The sequence below is a fragment of the Oncorhynchus kisutch genome, linkage group LG30, assembly GCF_002021735.2.
Source record: "Oncorhynchus kisutch isolate 150728-3 linkage group LG30, Okis_V2, whole genome shotgun sequence".
Taxonomy (NCBI): Eukaryota; Metazoa; Chordata; class Actinopteri; order Salmoniformes; family Salmonidae; genus Oncorhynchus; species Oncorhynchus kisutch.
The window spans coordinates 47,192,152-47,209,521 of NC_034203.2; the positions used below are offsets into that span (position 1 = coordinate 47,192,152).

General features: G+C 45.2%; 18 non-coding genes across 18 annotated transcripts; all 18 read right to left on the minus strand.

Annotated features, from left to right (window-relative positions):
• Positions 1 to 685: 685 nt before the first annotated feature.
• trnay-gua (transfer RNA tyrosine (anticodon GUA)) lies at positions 686 to 770 on the minus strand. The gene is given in 2 exon segments: positions 686 to 720; positions 735 to 770. It is a non-coding gene; the product is annotated as a tRNA-Tyr (tRNA).
• A 584-nt stretch (positions 771 to 1,354) lies between these two features.
• On the minus strand, positions 1,355 to 1,441 carry trnay-gua (transfer RNA tyrosine (anticodon GUA)). The gene is given in 2 exon segments: positions 1,355 to 1,390; positions 1,405 to 1,441. It is a non-coding gene; the product is annotated as a tRNA-Tyr (tRNA).
• A 586-nt stretch (positions 1,442 to 2,027) lies between these two features.
• Positions 2,028 to 2,114, minus strand: trnay-gua (transfer RNA tyrosine (anticodon GUA)). The gene is given in 2 exon segments: positions 2,028 to 2,063; positions 2,078 to 2,114. It is a non-coding gene; the product is annotated as a tRNA-Tyr (tRNA).
• Positions 2,115 to 2,700: 586 nt separating this feature from the next.
• On the minus strand, positions 2,701 to 2,786 carry trnay-gua (transfer RNA tyrosine (anticodon GUA)). Its single transcript is given in 2 exon segments — positions 2,701 to 2,736; positions 2,751 to 2,786. It is a non-coding gene; the product is annotated as a tRNA-Tyr (tRNA).
• A 584-nt stretch (positions 2,787 to 3,370) lies between these two features.
• trnay-gua (transfer RNA tyrosine (anticodon GUA)) lies at positions 3,371 to 3,457 on the minus strand. Its single transcript is given in 2 exon segments — positions 3,371 to 3,406; positions 3,421 to 3,457. It is a non-coding gene; the product is annotated as a tRNA-Tyr (tRNA).
• Positions 3,458 to 4,041: 584 nt separating this feature from the next.
• On the minus strand, positions 4,042 to 4,127 carry trnay-gua (transfer RNA tyrosine (anticodon GUA)). Its single transcript is given in 2 exon segments — positions 4,042 to 4,077; positions 4,092 to 4,127. It is a non-coding gene; the product is annotated as a tRNA-Tyr (tRNA).
• Positions 4,128 to 4,712: 585 nt separating this feature from the next.
• On the minus strand, positions 4,713 to 4,799 carry trnay-gua (transfer RNA tyrosine (anticodon GUA)). Its single transcript is given in 2 exon segments — positions 4,713 to 4,748; positions 4,763 to 4,799. It is a non-coding gene; the product is annotated as a tRNA-Tyr (tRNA).
• A 586-nt stretch (positions 4,800 to 5,385) lies between these two features.
• On the minus strand, positions 5,386 to 5,472 carry trnay-gua (transfer RNA tyrosine (anticodon GUA)). Its single transcript is given in 2 exon segments — positions 5,386 to 5,421; positions 5,436 to 5,472. It is a non-coding gene; the product is annotated as a tRNA-Tyr (tRNA).
• A 586-nt stretch (positions 5,473 to 6,058) lies between these two features.
• On the minus strand, positions 6,059 to 6,143 carry trnay-gua (transfer RNA tyrosine (anticodon GUA)). The gene is given in 2 exon segments: positions 6,059 to 6,092; positions 6,107 to 6,143. It is a non-coding gene; the product is annotated as a tRNA-Tyr (tRNA).
• A 579-nt stretch (positions 6,144 to 6,722) lies between these two features.
• Positions 6,723 to 6,809, minus strand: trnay-gua (transfer RNA tyrosine (anticodon GUA)). Its single transcript is given in 2 exon segments — positions 6,723 to 6,758; positions 6,773 to 6,809. It is a non-coding gene; the product is annotated as a tRNA-Tyr (tRNA).
• Positions 6,810 to 7,396: 587 nt separating this feature from the next.
• On the minus strand, positions 7,397 to 7,483 carry trnay-gua (transfer RNA tyrosine (anticodon GUA)). Its single transcript is given in 2 exon segments — positions 7,397 to 7,432; positions 7,447 to 7,483. It is a non-coding gene; the product is annotated as a tRNA-Tyr (tRNA).
• Positions 7,484 to 8,066: 583 nt separating this feature from the next.
• On the minus strand, positions 8,067 to 8,153 carry trnay-gua (transfer RNA tyrosine (anticodon GUA)). Its single transcript is given in 2 exon segments — positions 8,067 to 8,102; positions 8,117 to 8,153. It is a non-coding gene; the product is annotated as a tRNA-Tyr (tRNA).
• Positions 8,154 to 8,740: 587 nt separating this feature from the next.
• trnay-gua (transfer RNA tyrosine (anticodon GUA)) lies at positions 8,741 to 8,828 on the minus strand. Its single transcript is given in 2 exon segments — positions 8,741 to 8,777; positions 8,792 to 8,828. It is a non-coding gene; the product is annotated as a tRNA-Tyr (tRNA).
• A 588-nt stretch (positions 8,829 to 9,416) lies between these two features.
• On the minus strand, positions 9,417 to 9,502 carry trnay-gua (transfer RNA tyrosine (anticodon GUA)). Its single transcript is given in 2 exon segments — positions 9,417 to 9,451; positions 9,466 to 9,502. It is a non-coding gene; the product is annotated as a tRNA-Tyr (tRNA).
• Positions 9,503 to 10,083: 581 nt separating this feature from the next.
• On the minus strand, positions 10,084 to 10,169 carry trnay-gua (transfer RNA tyrosine (anticodon GUA)). The gene is given in 2 exon segments: positions 10,084 to 10,119; positions 10,134 to 10,169. It is a non-coding gene; the product is annotated as a tRNA-Tyr (tRNA).
• Positions 10,170 to 10,753: 584 nt separating this feature from the next.
• On the minus strand, positions 10,754 to 10,840 carry trnay-gua (transfer RNA tyrosine (anticodon GUA)). The gene is given in 2 exon segments: positions 10,754 to 10,789; positions 10,804 to 10,840. It is a non-coding gene; the product is annotated as a tRNA-Tyr (tRNA).
• A 584-nt stretch (positions 10,841 to 11,424) lies between these two features.
• On the minus strand, positions 11,425 to 11,511 carry trnay-gua (transfer RNA tyrosine (anticodon GUA)). Its single transcript is given in 2 exon segments — positions 11,425 to 11,460; positions 11,475 to 11,511. It is a non-coding gene; the product is annotated as a tRNA-Tyr (tRNA).
• Positions 11,512 to 12,106: 595 nt separating this feature from the next.
• On the minus strand, positions 12,107 to 12,193 carry trnay-gua (transfer RNA tyrosine (anticodon GUA)). The gene is given in 2 exon segments: positions 12,107 to 12,142; positions 12,157 to 12,193. It is a non-coding gene; the product is annotated as a tRNA-Tyr (tRNA).
• Positions 12,194 to 17,370: the final 5,177 nt, after the last annotated feature.

A 17,370-nucleotide genomic window follows, 5' to 3' on the forward strand; every position in this document is an offset into this window, starting at 1 on the left:
TGATACTATGACATACTGATACCATACTGATACTATGACATACTGATACCATGACATACTGATACCATGACATACTGATACCCATGACATACTGATACCATACTGATAATATGAATATACTGATACCATGGCATACTGATACCATGACATACTGATACCATAACTGATAGTTTGTTTCATAAACATATAGATACCATGACATACTGATACCCATACTGATACTATGACATACTGATACCATGACATACTGATACCATACTGATACTATGACATACTGATACCATGACATAACTAATACCCATGTGCCATACTAATACCATTGGCATCTGAGTCACCATAAGATATACTGATACCATACTGCTACTATGACTACTGATAACATACTGGATACAATGACATACTAACACTTAAACTGATACCATGACGATACTGATACCATCGACATACTCAACCATGAACATCTACTATACCATACTGATACATGACATACTGATACCATACTGATACCATCACTGGACACTCCATGGCATACTAATACTATGACATATGATACTCTGACATACTGATACCAGACATAGCCGATACTATACTGATCACCATGCTATACTGACCATGCCACTACTGATAATATGAATACTGATTACTATGACATACTGATACCATGACATTACTGATACCATACTAATCCTTCGAGCGGATTTGAACCAGCGACCTAAGGATTACAGCAATTTCACCTACAGTCCTCGCTCTACCAACTGAGCTATCGAAGGGTGACAAATGTGGTCAAACGCCATCACCTAGATGGTCAGAGGTTCGGCAGAAGAATATGTTCCTTTAAGAAATGATTCTGCTGAGTTTGGTGGTGTCTTGGAGTGCTGAGGATTGCCCCCAGGTCTTCGTACGTTCAACTAATGCTCTATTCCTCTGAGCTACATCCCCTTAGATTGCAAGTAGTTGCATTTGGGAATAGACAAAAAGTGAGCGAGGAATAAAATCGCTGTTTAGCCCCCTCACTGCGAAATGTCTTTTTCTCTCTCCTGTTGGTCTAGTGGTTAGGATTCGGTTCATTTACCACCGCGGCCTGGGTTTGATTCCCGCTCAGGGAATGGCTTGCTTTTGGGGAAACACTAGGCATAAGTCAAAAACTTGGCACAATTGCAGAAAAAGTTATACTCTTCTGAGTCAGCGACCTAAGGACTGTTGCAATCTCGAGAACTCTCTGCTGCTCTACCAACATTCGTATCAAAGGTCAACAAGTGAAGATTTCTTCTCTCAGGGAAAGATATTTTTGTCAAGCACATGTCAAAGTGCACTGCTGTCAAAAAGTTGGCGTAAGCCACAAGAAAATGTACAATCCTTCGAGCCGGATTTGAACCAGCGACCTAAGGATTACAGCAATTTCACCTACAGTCCTCCGCTCTACCAACTGAGCTATCGAAGGGTGACAAATGTGGTCAAACGCCATCACCTAGATGGTCAGAGGTTCGGCAGAAGCATATGTTCCCTTAAGAAATGATTCTGCTGAGTTTGGTGGTGTCTTGGAGCTGCTGAGGATTGCCCCCAGGTCTTCGTACGTTCAACTAATGCTCTATTCCTCTGAGCTACATCCCCTTAGATTGCAAGTAGTTGCATTTGGGAATAGACAAAAAGTGAGCCGAGGAATAAAATCGCTGTTAGCCCCCTCACTGCGAAATGTCTTTTTCTCTCTCCCTGTTGGTCTAGTGGTTAGGATTCGGTTCATTTACCACCGCGGCCTGGGTTTGATTCCCGCTCAGGGAATGGCTTGCTTTGGGGAAACACTAGGCATAAGTCAAAAACTTGGCACAATTGCAGAAAAAGTTATACTCTTCTGAGTCAGCGACCTAAGGACTGTTGCAATCTCGAGAACTCTCTGCTGCTCTACCAACATTCGTATCAAAGGTCAACAAGTGAAGATTTCTTCTCTCAGGGAAAGATATTTTTTGTCAAGCACATGTCAAAGTGCACTGCTGTCAAAAAGTTGGCGTAAGCCACAAGAAAATGTACAATCCTTCGAGCCGGATTTGAACCAGCGACCTAAGGATTACAGCAATTTCACCTACAGTCCTCCGCTCTACCAACTGAGCTATCGAAGGGTGACAAATGTGGTCAAACGCCATCACCTAGATGGTCAGAGGTTCGGCAGAAGCATATGTTCCCTTTAAGAAATGATTCTGCTGAGTTTGGTGGTGTCTTGGAGCTGCTGAGGATTGCCCCCAGGTCTTCGTACGTTCAACTAATGCTCTATTCCTCTGAGCTACATCCCCTTAGATTGCAAGTAGTTGCATTTGGGAATAGACAAAAAGTGAGCCGAGGAATAAAATCGCTGTTTAGCCCCCTCACTGCGAAATGTCTTTTTCTCTCTCCCTGTTGGTCTAGTGGTTAGGATTCGGTTCATTTACCACCGCGGCTGGGTTTGATTCCCGCTCAGGGAATGGCTTGCTTTTGGGGAAACACTAGGCATAAGTCAAAAACTTGGCACAATTGCAGAAAAGTTATACTCTTCTGAGTCAGCGACCTAAGGACTGTTGCAATCTCGAGAACTCTCTGCTGCTCTACCAACATTCGTATCAAAGGTCAACAAGTGAAGATTTCTTCTCTCAGGGAAAGATATTTTTGTCAAGCACATGTCAAAGTGCACTGCTGTCAAAAAGTTGGCGTAAGCCACAAGAAAATGTACAATCCTTCGAGCCGGATTTGAACCAGCGACCTAAGGATTACAGCAATTTCACCTACAGTCCTCCGCTCTACAACTGAGCTATCGAAGGGTGACAAATGTGGTCAAACGCCATCACCTAGATGGTCAGAGGTTCGGCAGAAGCATATGTTCCCTTTAAGAAATGATTCTGCTGAGTTTGGTGGTGTCTTGGAGCTGCTGAGGATTGCCCCCAGGTCTTCGTACGTTCAACTAATGCTCTATTCCTCTGAGCTACATCCCCTTAGATTGCAAGTAGTTGCATTTGGAATAGACAAAAGTGAGCCGAGGAATAAATCGCTGTTTAGCCCCCTCACTGCGAAATGTCTTTTTCTCTCTCCCTGTTGGTCTAGTGGTTAGGATTCGGTTCATTTACCACCGCGGCCTGGGTTTGATTCCCGCTCAGGGAATGGCTTGCTTTTGGGGAAACACTAGGCATAAGTCAAAAACTTGGCACAATTGCAGAAAAGTTATACTCTTCTGAGTCAGCGACCTAAGGACTGTTGCAATCTCGAGAACTCTCTGCTGCTCTACCAACATTCGTATCAAAGGTCAACAAGTGAAGATTTCTTCTCTCAGGGAAAGATATTTTTGTCAAGCACATGTCAAAGTGCACTGCTGTCAAAAAGTTGGCGTAAGCCACAAGAAAATGTACAATCCTTCGAGCCGGATTTGAACCAGCGACCTAAGGATTACAGCAATTTCACCTACAGTCCTCCGCTCTACCAACTGAGCTATCGAAGGGTGACAAATGTGGTCAAACGCCATCCTAGATGGTCAGAGGTTCGGCAGAAGCATATGTTCCCTTTAAGAAATGATTCTGCTGAGTTTGGTGGTGTCTTGGAGCTGCTGAGGATTGCCCCCAGGTCTTCGTACGTTCAACTAATGCTCTATTCCTCTGAGCTACATCCCCTTAGTGCAAGTAGTTGCATTTGGGAATAGACAAAAAGTGAGCCGAGGAATAAAATCGCTGTTTAGCCCCCTCACTGCGAAATGTCTTTTTCTCTCTCCCTGTTGGTCTAGTGGTTAGGATTCGGTTCATTTACCACCGCGGCCTGGGTTTGATTCCCGCTCAGGGAATGGCTTGCTTTGGGGGAAACACTAGGCATAAGTCAAAAACTTGGCACAATTGCAGAAAAAGTTATACTCTTCTGAGTCAGCGACCTAAGGACTGTTGCAATCTCGAGAACTCTCTGCTGCTCTACCAACATTCGTATCAAAGGTCAACAAGTGAAGATTTCTTCTCTCAGGGAAAGATATTTTTGTCAAGCACATGTCAAAGTGCACTGCTGTCAAAAAGTTGGCGTAAGCCACAAGAAAATGTACAATCCTTCGAGCCGGATTTGAACCAGCGACCTAAGGATTACAGCAATTTCACCTACAGTCCTCGCTCTACCAACTGAGCTATCGAAGGGTGACAAATGTGGTCAAACGCCATCACTAGATGGTCAGAGGTTCGGCAGAAGCATATGTTCCCTTTAAGAAATGATTCTGCTGAGTTTGGTGGTGTCTTGGAGCTGCTGAGGATTGCCCCAGGTCTTCGTACGTTCAACTAATGCTCTATTCTCTGAGCTACATCCCCTTAGATTGCAAGTAGTTGCATTTGGGAATAGACAAAAAGTGAGCCGAGGAATAAAATCGCTGTTTAGCCCCTCACTGCGAAATGTCTTTTTCTCTCTCCCTGTTGGTCTAGTGGTTAGGATTCGGTTCATTTACCACCGCGGCCTGGGTTTGATTCCCGCTCAGGGAATGGCTTGCTTTTGGGGAAACACTAGGCATAAGTCAAAAACTTGGCACAATTGCAGAAAAAGTTATACTCTTCTGAGTCAGCGACCTAAGGACTGTTGCAATCTCGAGAACTCTCTGCTGCTCTACCAACATTCGTATCAAAGGTCAACAAGTGAAGATTTCTTCTCTCAGGGAAAGATATTTTTTGTCAAGCACATGTCAAAGTGCACTGCTGTCAAAAAGTTGGCGTAAGCCACAAGAAAATGTACAATCCTTCGAGCCGGATTTGAACCAGCGACCTAAGGATTACAGCAATTTCACCTACAGTCCTCCGCTCTACCAACTGAGCTATCGAAGGGTGACAAATGTGGTCAAACGCCATCACCTAGATGGTCAGAGGTTCGGCAGAAGCATATGTTCCCTTTAAGAAATGATTCTGCTGAGTTTGGTGGTGTCTTGGAGCTGCTGAGGATTGCCCCCAGGTCTTCGTACGTTCAACTAATGCTCTATTCCTCTGAGCTACATCCCCTTAGATTGCAAGTAGTTGCATTTGGGAATAGACAAAAAGTGAGCCGAGGAATAAAATCGCTGTTTAGCCCCTCACTGCGAAATGTCTTTTTCTCTCTCCTGTTGGTCTAGTGGTTAGGATTCGGTTCATTTACCACCGCGGCCTGGGTTTGATTCCCGCTCAGGGAATGGCTTGCTTTTGGGGAAACACTAGGCATAAGTCAAAAACTTGGCACAATTGCAGAAAAAGTTATACTCTTCTGAGTCAGCGACCTAAGGACTGTTGCAATCTCGAGAACTCTCTGCTGCTCTACCAACATTCGTATCAAAGGTCAACAAGTGAAGATTTCTTCTCTCAGGGAAAGATATTTTTGTCAAGCACATGTCAAAGTGCACTGCTGTCAAAAAGTTGGCGTAAGCCACAAGAAAATGTACAATCCTTCGAGCCGGATTTGAACCAGCGACCTAAGGATTACAGCAATTTCACCTACAGTCCTCCGCTCTACCAACTGAGCTATCGAAGGGTGACAAATGTGGTCAAACGCCATCACCTAGATGGTCAGAGGTTCGGCAGAAGCATATGTTCCCTTTAAGAAATGATTCTGCTGAGTTTGGTGGTGTCTTGGAGCTGCTGAGGATTGCCCCCAGGTCTTCGTACGTTCAACTAATGCTCTATTCCTCTGAGCTACATCCCCTTAGATTGCAAGTAGTTGCATTTGGGAATAGACAAAAAGTGAGCCGAGGAATAAAATCGCTGTTTAGCCCCCTCACTGCGAAATGTTTTTCTCTCTCCCTGTTGGTCTAGTGGTTAGGATTCGGTTCATTTACCACCGCGGCCTGGGTTTGATTCCCGCTCAGGGAATGGCTTGCTTTTGGGGAAACACTAGGCATAAGTCAAAAACTTGGCACAATTGCAGAAAAAGTTATACTCTTCTGAGTCAGCGACCTAAGGACTGTTGCAATCTCGAGAACTCTCTGCTGCTCTACCAACATTCGTATCAAAGGTCAACAAGTGAAGATTTCTTCTCTCAGGGAAAGATATTTTTGTCAAGCACATGTCAAAGTGCACTGCTGTCAAAAAGTTGGCGTAAGCCACAAGAAAATGTACAATCCTTCGAGCCGATTTGAACCAGCGACTAAGGATTACAGCAATTTCACCTACAGTCCTCCGCTCTACCAACTGAGCTATCGAAGGGTGACAAATGTGGTCAAACGCCATCACCTAGATGGTCAGAGGTTCGGCAGAAGCATATGTTCCCTTTAAGAAATGATTCTGCTGAGTTTGGTGGTTGGAGCTGCTGAGGATTGCCCCCAGGTCTTCGTACGTTCAACTAATGCTCTATTCCTCTGAGCTACATCCCTTAGATTGCAAGTAGTTGCATTTGGGAATAGACAAAAAGTGAGCCGAGGAATAAAATCGCTGTTTAGCCCCCTCACTGCGAAATGTCTTTCTCTCTCCTGTTGGTCTAGTGGTTAGGATTCGGTTCATTTACCACCGCGGCCTGGGTTTGATTCCCGCTCAGGGAATGGCTTGCTTTTGGGGAAACACTAGGCATAAGTCAAAAACTTGGCACAATTGCAGAAAAAGTTATACTCTTCTGAGTCAGCGACCTAAGGACTGTTGCAATCTCGAGAACTCTCTGCTGCTCTACAACATTCGTATCAAAGGTCAACAAGTGAAGATTTCTTCTCTCAGGGAAGAGATTTTTTGTCAAGCACATGTCAAAGTGCACTGCTGTCAAAAAGTTGGCGTAAGCCACAAGAAAATGTACAATCCTTCGAGCCGGATTTGAACCAGCGACCTAAGGATTACAGCAATTTCACCTACAGTCCTCCGCTCTACCAACTGAGCTATCGAAGGGTGACAAATGTGGTCAAACGCCATCACCTAGATGGTCAGAGGTTCGGCAGAAGCATATGTTCCCTTTAAGAAATGATTCTGCTGAGTTTGGTGGTGTCTTGGAGCTGCTGAGGATTGCCCCCAGGTCTTCGTACGTTCAACTAATGCTCTATTCCTCTGAGCTACATCCCCTTAGATTGCAAGTAGTTGCATTTGGGAATAGACAAAAAGTGAGCCGAGGAATAAAATCGCTGTTTAGCCCCCTCACTGCGAAATGTCTTTTTCTCTCTCCCTGTTGGTCTAGTGGTTAGGATTCGGTTCATTTACCACCGCGGCCTGGGTTTGATTCCCGCTCAGGGAATGGCTTGCTTTGGGGAAACACTAGGCATAAGTCAAAAACTTGGCACAATTGCAGAAAAAGTTATACTCTTCTGAGTCAGCGACCTAAGGACTGTTGCAATCTCGAGAACTCTCTGCTGCTCTACCAACATTCGTATCAAAGGTCAACAAGTGAAGATTTCTTCTCTCAGGGAAGATATTTTTTGTCAAGCACATGTCAAAGTGCACTGCTGTCAAAAAGTTGGCGTAAGCCACAAGAAAATGTACAATCCTTCGAGCCGGATTTGAACCAGCGACCTAAGGATTACAGCAATTTCACCTACAGTCCTCCGCTCTACCAACTGAGCTATCGAAGGGTGACAAATGTGGTCAAACGCCATCACCTAGATGGTCAGAGGTTCGGCGGAAGAAGCATAGTTCCCTTAGAAATGATTCTGCTGAGTTGGTGGTGTCTTGGAGCTGCTGAGGATTGCCCCAGGTCTTCGTACGTTCAACTAATGCTCTATTCCTCTGAGCTACATCCCCTTAGATTGCAAGTAGTTGCATTTGGGAATAGACAAAAAGTGAGCCGAGGAATAAAATCGCTGTTTAGCCCCCTCACTGCGAAATGTCTTTTTCTCTCTCCCTGTTGGTCTAGTGGTTAGGATTCGGTTCATTTACCACCGCGGCCTGGGTTTGATTCCCGCTCAGGGAATGGCTTGCTTTTGGGGAAACACTAGGCATAAGTCAAAAACTTGGCACATTGCAGAAAAAGTTATACTCTTCTGAGTCAGCGACCTAAGGACTGTTGCAATCTCGAAACTCTCTGCTGCTCTACCAACATTCGTATCAAAGGTCAACAAGTGAAAGTTCTTCTCTCAGGGAAAGATATTTTTGTCAAGCACATGTCAAAGTGCACTGCTGTCAAAAAGTTGGCGTAAGCCACAAGAAAATGTACAATCCTTCGAGCCGGATTTGAACCAGCGACCTAAGGATTACAGCAATTTCACCTACAGTCCTCCGCTCTACCAACTGAGCTATCGAAGGGTGACAAATGTGGTCAAACGCCATCACCTAGATGGTCAGAGGTTCGGCAGAAGCATATGTTCCCTTTAAGAAATGATTCTGCTGAGTTTGGTGGTGTCTTGGAGCTGCTGAGGATTGCCCCCAGGTCTTCGTACGTTCAACTAATGCTCTATTCCTCTGAGCTACATCCCTTAGATTGCAAGTAGTTGCATTTGGGAATAGACAAAAAGTGAGCCGAGGAATAAAATCGCTGTTTAGCCCCCTCACTGCGAAATGTCTTTTTCTCTCTCCCTGTTGGTCTAGTGGTTAGGATTCGGTTCATTTACCACCGCGGCCTGGGTTTGATTCCCGCTCAGGGAATGGCTTGCTTTTGGGGAAACACTAGGCATAAGTCAAAAACTTGGCACAATTGCAGAAAAAGTTATACTCTTCTGAGTCAGCGACCTAAGGACTGTTGCAATCTCGAGAACTCTCTGCTGCTCTACCAACATTCGTATCAAAGGTCAACAAGTGAAGATTTCTTCTCTCAGGGAAAGATATTTTTGTCAAGCACATGTCAAAGTGCACTGCTGTCAAAAAGTTGGCGTAAGCCACAAGAAAATGTACAATCCTTCGAGCCGGATTTGAACCAGCGCACCTAAGGATTACAGCAATTTCACCTACAGTCCTCCGCTCTACCAACTGAGCTATCGAAGGGTGACAAATGTGGTCAAACGCCATCACCTAGATGGTCAGAGGTTCGGCAGAAGCATATGTTCCCTTTAAGAAATGATTCTGCTGAGTTTGGTGGTGTCTTGGAGCTGCTGAGGATTGCCCCCAGGTCTTCGTACGTTCAAACTAATGCTCTATTCCTCTGAGCTACATCCCCTTAGATTGCAAGTAGTTGCATTTGGGAATAGACAAAAAGTGAGCCGAGGAATAAAATCGCTGTTTAGCCCCCTCACTGCGAAATGTCTTTTTTCTCTCCCTGTTGGTCTAGTGGTTAGGATTCGGTTCATTTACCACCGCGGCCTGGGTTTGATTCCCGCTCAGGGAATGGCTTGCTTTGGGGAAACACTAGGCATAAGTCAAAAACTTGGCACAATTGCAGAAAAAGTTATACTCTTCTGAGTCAGCGACCTAAGGACTGTTGCAATCTCGAGAACTCTCTGCTGCTCTACCAACATTCGTATCAAAGGTCAACAAGTGAAGATTTCTTCTCTCAGGGAAAGATATTTTTTGTCAAGCACATGTCAAAGTGCACTGCTGTCAAAAAGTTGGCGTAAGCCACAAGAAAATGTACAATCCTTCGAGCGGATTTGAACCAGCGACCTAAGGATTACAGCAATTTCACCTACAGTCCTCCGCTCTACCAACTGAGCTATCGAAGGGTGACAAATGTGGTCAAACGCCATCACCTAGATGGTCAGAGGTTCGGCAGAAGCATATGTTCCCTTTAAGAAATGATTCTGCTGAGTTGGTGGTGTCTTGGAGCTGCTGAGGATTGCCCCCAGGTCTTCGTACGTTCAACTAATGCTCTATTCCTCTGAGCTACATCCCTTAGATTGCAAGTAGTTGCATTTGGGAATAGACAAAAGTGAGCCGAGGAATAAAATCGCTGTTTAGCCCCCTCACTGCGAAATGTCTTTTTCTCTCTCCCTGTTGGTCTAGTGGTTAGGATTCGGTTCATTTACCACGCGGCCTGGGTTTGATTCCCGCTCAGGGAATGGCTTGCTTTTGGGGAAACACTAGGCATAAGTCAAAAACTTGGCACAATTGCAGAAAAAGTTATACTCTTCTGAGTCAGCGACCTAAGGACTGTTGCAATCTCGAGAACTCTCTGCTGCTCTACCAACATTCGTATCAAAGGTCAACAAGTGAAGATCTTTCTCAGGGAAAGATATTTTTGTCAAGCACATGTCAAAGTGCACTGCTGTCAAAAAGTTGGCGTAAGCCACAAGAAAATGTACAATCCTTCGAGCCGGATTTGAACCAGCGACCTAAGGATTACAGCAATTTCACCTACAGTCCTCGCTCTACCAACTGAGCTATCGAAGGGTGACAAATGTGGTCAAACGCCATCACCTAGATGGTCAGAGGTTCGGCAGAAGCATATGTTCCCTTAAGAAATGATTCTGCTGAGTTTGGTGGTGTCTTGGAGCTGCTGAGGATTGCCCCCAGGTCTTCGTACGTTCAACTAATGCTCTATTCCTCTGAGCTACATCCCCTTAGATTGCAAGTAGTTGCATTTGGGAATAGACAAAAAGTGAGCCGAGGAATAAAATCGCTGTTTAGCCCCCTCACTGCGAAATGTCTTTTTCTCTCCCTGTTGGTCTAGTGGTTAGGATTCGTTCATTTACCACCGCGGCCTGGGTTTGATTCCCGCTCAGGGAATGGCTTGCTTTTGGGAAAACACTAGGCATAAGTCAAAAACTTGGCACAATTGCAGAAAAAGTTATACTCTTCTGAGTCAGCGACCTAAGGACTGTTGCAATCTCGAGAACTCTCTGCTGCTCTACCAACATTCGTATCAAAGGTCAACAAGTGAAGATTTCTTCTCTCAGGGAAAGATATTTTTGTCAAGCACATGTCAAAGTGCACTGCTGTCAAAAAGTTGGCGTAAGCCACAAGAAAATGTACAATCCTTCGAGCCGGATTTGAACCAGCGACCTAAGGATTACAGCAATTTCACCTACAGTCCTCCGCTCTACCAACTGAGCTATCGAGGGTGACAAATGTGGTCAAACGCCATCACCTAGATGGTCAGAGGTTCGGCAGAAGCATATGTTCCCTTTAAGAAATGATTCTGCTGAGTTTGGTGGTGTCTTGGAGCTGCTGAGGATTGCCCCCAGGTCTTCGTACGTTCAACTAATGCTCTATTCCTCTGAGCTACATCCCCTTAGATTGCAAGTAGTTGCATTTGGGAATAGACAAAAAGTGAGCCGAGGAATAAAATCGCTGTTTAGCCCCTCACTGCGAAATGTCTTTTTCTCTCTCCCTGTTGGTCTAGTGGTTAGGATTCGGTTCATTTACCACCGCGGCCGGGTTTGATTCCCGCTCAGGGAATGGCTTGCTTTTGGGGAAACACTAGGCATAAGTCAAAAACTTGGCACAATTGCAGAAAAGTTATACTCTTCTGAGTCAGCGACCTAAGGACTGTTGCAATCTCGAGAACTCTCTGCTGCTCTACCAACATTCGTATCAAAGGTCAACAAGTGAAGATTTCTTCTCTCAGGGAAAGATATTTTTGTCAAGCACATGTCAAAGTGCACTGCTGTCAAAAAGTTGGCGTAAGCCACAAGAAAATGTACAATCCTTCGAGCCGGATTTGAACCAGCGACCTAAGGATTACAGCAATTTCACCTACAGTCCTCCGCTCTACCAACTGAGCTATCGAAGGGTGACAAATGTGGTCAAACGCCATCACCTAGATGGTCAGAGGTTCGGCAGAAGCAGAAGCATATGTTCCCTTTAAGAAATGATTCTGCTGAGTTTGGTGGTCTTGGAGCTGCTGAGGATTGCCCCCAGGTCTTCGTACGTTCAACTAATGCTCTATTCCTCTGAGCTACATCCCTTAGATTGCAAGTAGTTGCATTTGGGAATAGACAAAAAGTGAGCCGAGGAGGAATAAAATCGCTGTTTAGCCCCCTCACTGCGAAATGTCTTTTTTCTCTCTCCCTGTTGGTCTAGTGGTTAGGATTCGGTTCATTTACCACCGCGGCCTGGGTTTGATTCCGCTCAGGGAATGGCTTGCTTTTGGGGAAACACTAGGCATAAGTCAAAAAACTTGGCACAATTGCAGAAAAGTTATACTCTTCTGAGTCAGCGACCTAAGGACTGTTGCAATCTCGAGAACTCTCTGCTGCTCTACCAACATTCGTATCAAAGGTCAACAAGTGAAGATTTCTTCTCTCAGGGAAAGATATTTTTTGTCAAGCACATGTCAAAGTGCACTGCTGTCAAAAAGTTGGCGTAAGCCACAAGAAAATGTACAATCCTTCGAGCCGGATTTGAACCAGCGACCTAAGGATTACAGCAATTTCACCTACAGTCCTCCGCTCTACCAACTGAGCTATCGAAGGGTGACAAATGTGGTCAAACGCCATCACCTAGATGGTCAGAGGTTCGGCAGAAGCATATGTTCCCTTTAAGAAATGATTTGCTGAGTTTGGTGGTGTCTTGGAGCTGCTGAGGATTGCCCCCAGGTCTTCGTACGTTCAACTAATGCTCTATTCCTCTGAGCTACATCCCCTTAGATTGCAAGTAGTTGCATTTGGGAATAGACAAAAAGTGAGCCGAGGAATAAAATCGCTGTTTAGCCCCCTCACTGCGAAATGTCTTTTTCTCTCTCCCTGTGGTCTAGTGGTTAGGATTCGGTTCATTTACCACCGCGGCCTGGGTTTGATTCCCGCTCAGGGAATGGCTTGCTTTGGGGAAACACTAGGCATAAGTCAAAAACTTGGCAAATTGCAGAAAAAGTTATACTCTTCTGAGTCAGCGACCTAAGGACTGTTGCAATCTCGAGAACTCTCTGCTGCTCTACCAACATTCGTATCAAAGGTCAACAAGTGAAGATTTCTTCTCTCAGGGAAAGATATTTTTGTCAAGCACATGTCAAAGTGCACTGCTGTCAAAAAGTTGGCGTAAGCCACAAGAAATGTAACCATCTTTGAACCAGCGACCTAAGGATTACAGCAATTTCACCTACAGTCCTCCGCTCTACCAACTGAGCTATCGAAGGGTGACAAAATGACAACCAACATGATCAGTACAATGGGACTGCCGATAATGACATCACCTACATTATTAGTACAATGGGACTACGATAATGACATCACCTACATTATCAGTGCAATGGGACTACCGATAATGACATAACCAACATGATCAGTACAATGGGACTACCGATAATGACATCATCTACATTACCACAGAGATTTCCATGACAAATATGATCCCCCCCCAAAAAAAAGATATATGTTAATGGAACCTTTGTCTAATCTCCCCTTATAACTACAACACCAAACACTTCATTGTACAGGTCAGGAGTTATGGCACATTTAGAAATCTGCCCATGATATTCTTTGATGTACAGTACTCTCATTTGATGTTAACAGAGATCTCTGCTACGATCTAGCCTGAGAACCATCTCATACGCAATGGGTGTAGGTGCCCTAAAACAATCTGTATAACTGGCTATATGTATAACAATTAAAGATGTGTTACTGTACACCGGTTATTATGAACTCTTTATTGTGTAAAGACAAACGGCACTAATTGCAAACATGGTGTGTGGGGAATGAAGTGAAGGAAATACCTAGTCAGTTGTACAACTGAATGTATTCAACTGAAATGTGTCTTCCACATTTAACCCAACCCCTCTGAACCAGAGAGGTGCGGGTGGCTGCCTTAATCGATGTCATCAGTGCCCCGGGGAGCAGTTGTTGCTGAGGGTTAACTGCCTTGTCCCGGGGCAGAACAGCAGATTTTTACACCTTGCTGGCTCAGGGATTCGAACCAGCAACATTTCTGTTAAGGCCCAACGCTCTCAACCGCTGTTGGTTTTTACTCAAGCATTTCTAATGCAAAACCTAGGAGAAAACAGTTGGAAACAAGTGATGTGTCAACAGACCAGAGATAATGGAGTGACGTGTCAACAGAACATAGATAAGGAAGTGACGTGTCAACAGGACATAGATAAGGAAGTGACGTGTCAACAGAACAGAGATAATGAAGTGACGTGTCAACAGAACAGAGATAATGAAGTGATGTGTCAACAGAACAGAGATAATGAAGTGATGTGTCAACAGAACAGAGATAATGAAGTGATGTGTCAACAGAACAGAGATAATGAAGTGATGTGTCAACAGAACAGAGATAATGAAGTGATGTGTCAACAGAACAGAGATAATGAAGTGACGTGTCAACAGAACAGAGATAATGAAGTGACGTGTCAACAGAACAGAGATAATGAAGTGACGTGTCAACAGAACATAGATAAGGATGTGACGTGTCAACAGAACAGAGATAATGAAGTGACGTGTCAACAGAACATAGATAAGTAAGTGACGTGTCAACAGAACAGAGATAAGGAAGTGACGTGTCAACAGAACAGAGATAATGAAGTGATGTTTTTTTATGTATTTTTATTTCACCTTTATTTAACCAGGTAGGCTAGTTGAGAACACCTTTATTTAACCAGGTAGGCTAGTTGAGAACACCTTTATTTAACCAGGTAGGCTAGTTGAGAACACCTTTATTTAACCAGGTAGGCTAGTTGAGAACACCTTTATTTAACCAGGTAGGCTAGTTGAGAACACCTTTATTTAACCAGGTAGGCTAGTTGAGAACACCTTTATTTAACCAGGTAGGCTAGTTGAGAACACCTTTATTTAACCCGGTAGGCTAGTTGAGAACAAGTTCTCATTTGCAACTGCGACCTGGCCAAGATAAAGCATAGCAGTGTGAGCAGACAACAAAGAGTTACACATGGTGTAAACAATTAACAAGTCAATAACACAGTAGAAAACAAAGGGGGGAGTCTATATACAATGTGTGCAAAAGGCATGAGGAGGTAGGCAAATAATTACAATTTTGCAGATTAACACTGGAGTGAAGAATGATCAGATGGTCATGTACAGGTAGAGATATTGGTGTGCAAAAGAGCAGAAAAGTAAATAAATAAAAACAGTATGGGGATGAGGTAGGTGAAAAAGGGTGGGCTATTTACCAATAGACTATGTACAGCTGCAGCGATCGGTTAGCTGCTCAGATAGCTGATGTTTGAAGTTGGTGAGGGAGATAAAAGTCTCCAACTTCAGCGATTTTTGCAATTCGTTCCAGTCACAGGCAGCAGAGTACTGGAACGAAAGGCGGCCAAATGAGGTGTTGGCTTTAGGGATGATCAGTGAGATACACCTGCTGGAGCGCGTGCTACGGATGGGTGTTGCCATCGTGACCAGTGAGCTGAGATAAGGCGGAGCTTTACCTAGCATGGACTTGTAGATGACCTGGAGCCAGTGGGTCTGGCGACGAATATGTAGCGAGGGCCAGCCGACTAGAGCATACAAGTCGCAGTGGTGGGTGGTATAAGGTGCTTTAGTGACAAAACGGATGGCACTGTGATAGACTGCATCCAGTTTGCTGAGTAGAGTGTTGGAAGCCATTTTGTAGATGACATCGCCGAAGTCGAGGATCGGTAGGATAGTCAGTTTTACTAGGGTAAGCTTGGCGGCGTGAGTGAAGGAGGCTTTGTTGCGGAATAGAAAGCCGACTCTTGATTTGATTTTCGATTGGAGATGTTTGATATGAGTCTGGAAGGAGAGTTTGCAGTCTAGCCAGACACCTAGGTACTTATAGACGTCCACATATTCTAGGTCGGAACCATCCAGGGTGGTGATGCTAGTCGGGCATGCGGGTGCAGGCAGCGACCGGTTGAAAAGCATGCATTTGGTTTTACTAGCGTTTAAGAGCAGTTGGAGGCCACGGAAGGAGTGTTGTATGGCATTGAAGCTTGTTTGGAGGTTAGATAGCACAGTGTCCAAAGACGGGCCGAAAGTATATAGAATGGTGTCGTCTGCGTAGAGGTGGATCAGGGAATCGCCCGCAGCAAGAGCAACATCATTGATATACACAGAGAAAAGAGTCGGCCCGAGAATTGAACCCTGTGGTACCCCCATAGAGACTGCCAGAGGACCGGACAGCATGCCCTCCGATTTGACACACTGAACTCTGTTTGGGTCCAGGGTGTCTCCCCCTTTGAAGAGGGGGATGACTGCGGCAGCTTTCCAATCCTTGGGGATCTCAGACGATATGAAAGAGAGGTTGAACAGGCTGGTAATAGGGGTTGCGACAATGGTGGCAGATAGTTTCAGAAATAGAGGGTCCAGATTGTCAAGCCCAGCTGATTTGTACGGGTCCAGGTTTTGCAGCTCTTTCTGAACATCTGCTATCTGGATTTGGGTGAAGGAGAACCTGGAGAGGCTTGGGCGAGGAGCTGCGGGGGGGGCGGAGCTGTTGGCCGAGGTTGAAGTAGCCAGGCGGAAGGCATGGCCAGCCGTTGAGAAATGCTTATTGAAGTTTTCGATAATCATGGATTTATCAGTGGTGACCGTGTTACCTAGCCTCAGTGCAGTGGGCAGCTGGGAGGAGGTGCTCTTGTTCTCCATGGACTTCACAGTGTCCCAGAACTTTTTGGAGTTGGAGCTACAGGATGCAAACTTCTGCCTGAAGAAGCTGGCCTTAGCTTTCCTGACTGACTGCGTGTATTGGTTCCGGACTTCCCTGAACAGTTGCATATCACGGGGACTATTCGATGCTATTGCAGTCCGCCACAGGATGTTTTTGTGCTGGTCGAGGGCAGTCAGGTCTGGGGTGAACCAAGGGCTGTATCTGTTCTTAGTTCTGCATTTTTTGAACGGAGCATGCTTATCTAAAACGGTGAGGAAGTTACTTTTAAAGAATGACCAGGCATCCTCAACTGACGGGATGAGGTCGATGTCCTTCCAGGATACCCGGGCCAGGTCGATTAGAAAGGCCTGCTCACAGAAGTGTTTTAGGGAGCGTTTGACAGTGATGAGGGGTGGTCGTTTGACTGCGGCTCCGTAGCGGATACAGGCAAAGAGGCAGTGATCGCTGAGATCCTGGTTGAAGACAGCGGAGGTGTATTTGGAGGGCCAGTTGGTCAGGATGACATCTATGAGGGTGCCCTTGTTTACAGAGTTAGGGTTGTACCTGGTGGGTTCCTTGATGATTTGTGTGAGATTGAGGGCATCTAGCTTAGATTGTAGGACTGGCGGGGTGTTAAGCATATCCCAGTTTAGGTCACCAAACAGAACAAACTCTGAAACTAGATGGGGGATGATCAATTCAATAATGGTGTCCAGGGCACAGCTGGGAGCTGAGGGGGGTCGGTAGCAGGCGGCAACCGTGAGAGACTTATTTCTGGAGAGAGTCATTTTCAAAATTAGTAGTTCGAACTGTTTGGGTATGGACCTGGAAAGTATGACATTACTTTGCAGGCTATCTCTGCAGTAAACTGCAACTCCTCCCCCTTTGGCAGTATGGAAATCTCAGAATTTTTGGTGGCCTTCCTGAGCCAGGATTCAGACACAGCAAGGACATCAGGGTTAGTAGAGTGTGCTAAAGCAGTGAGTAAAACAAACTTAGGGAGGAGGCTTCTGATGTTGACATGCATGAAACCAAGGCTTTTTCGATCACAGAAGTCAACAAATGAGGGTGCCTGGGGACATGCAGGGCC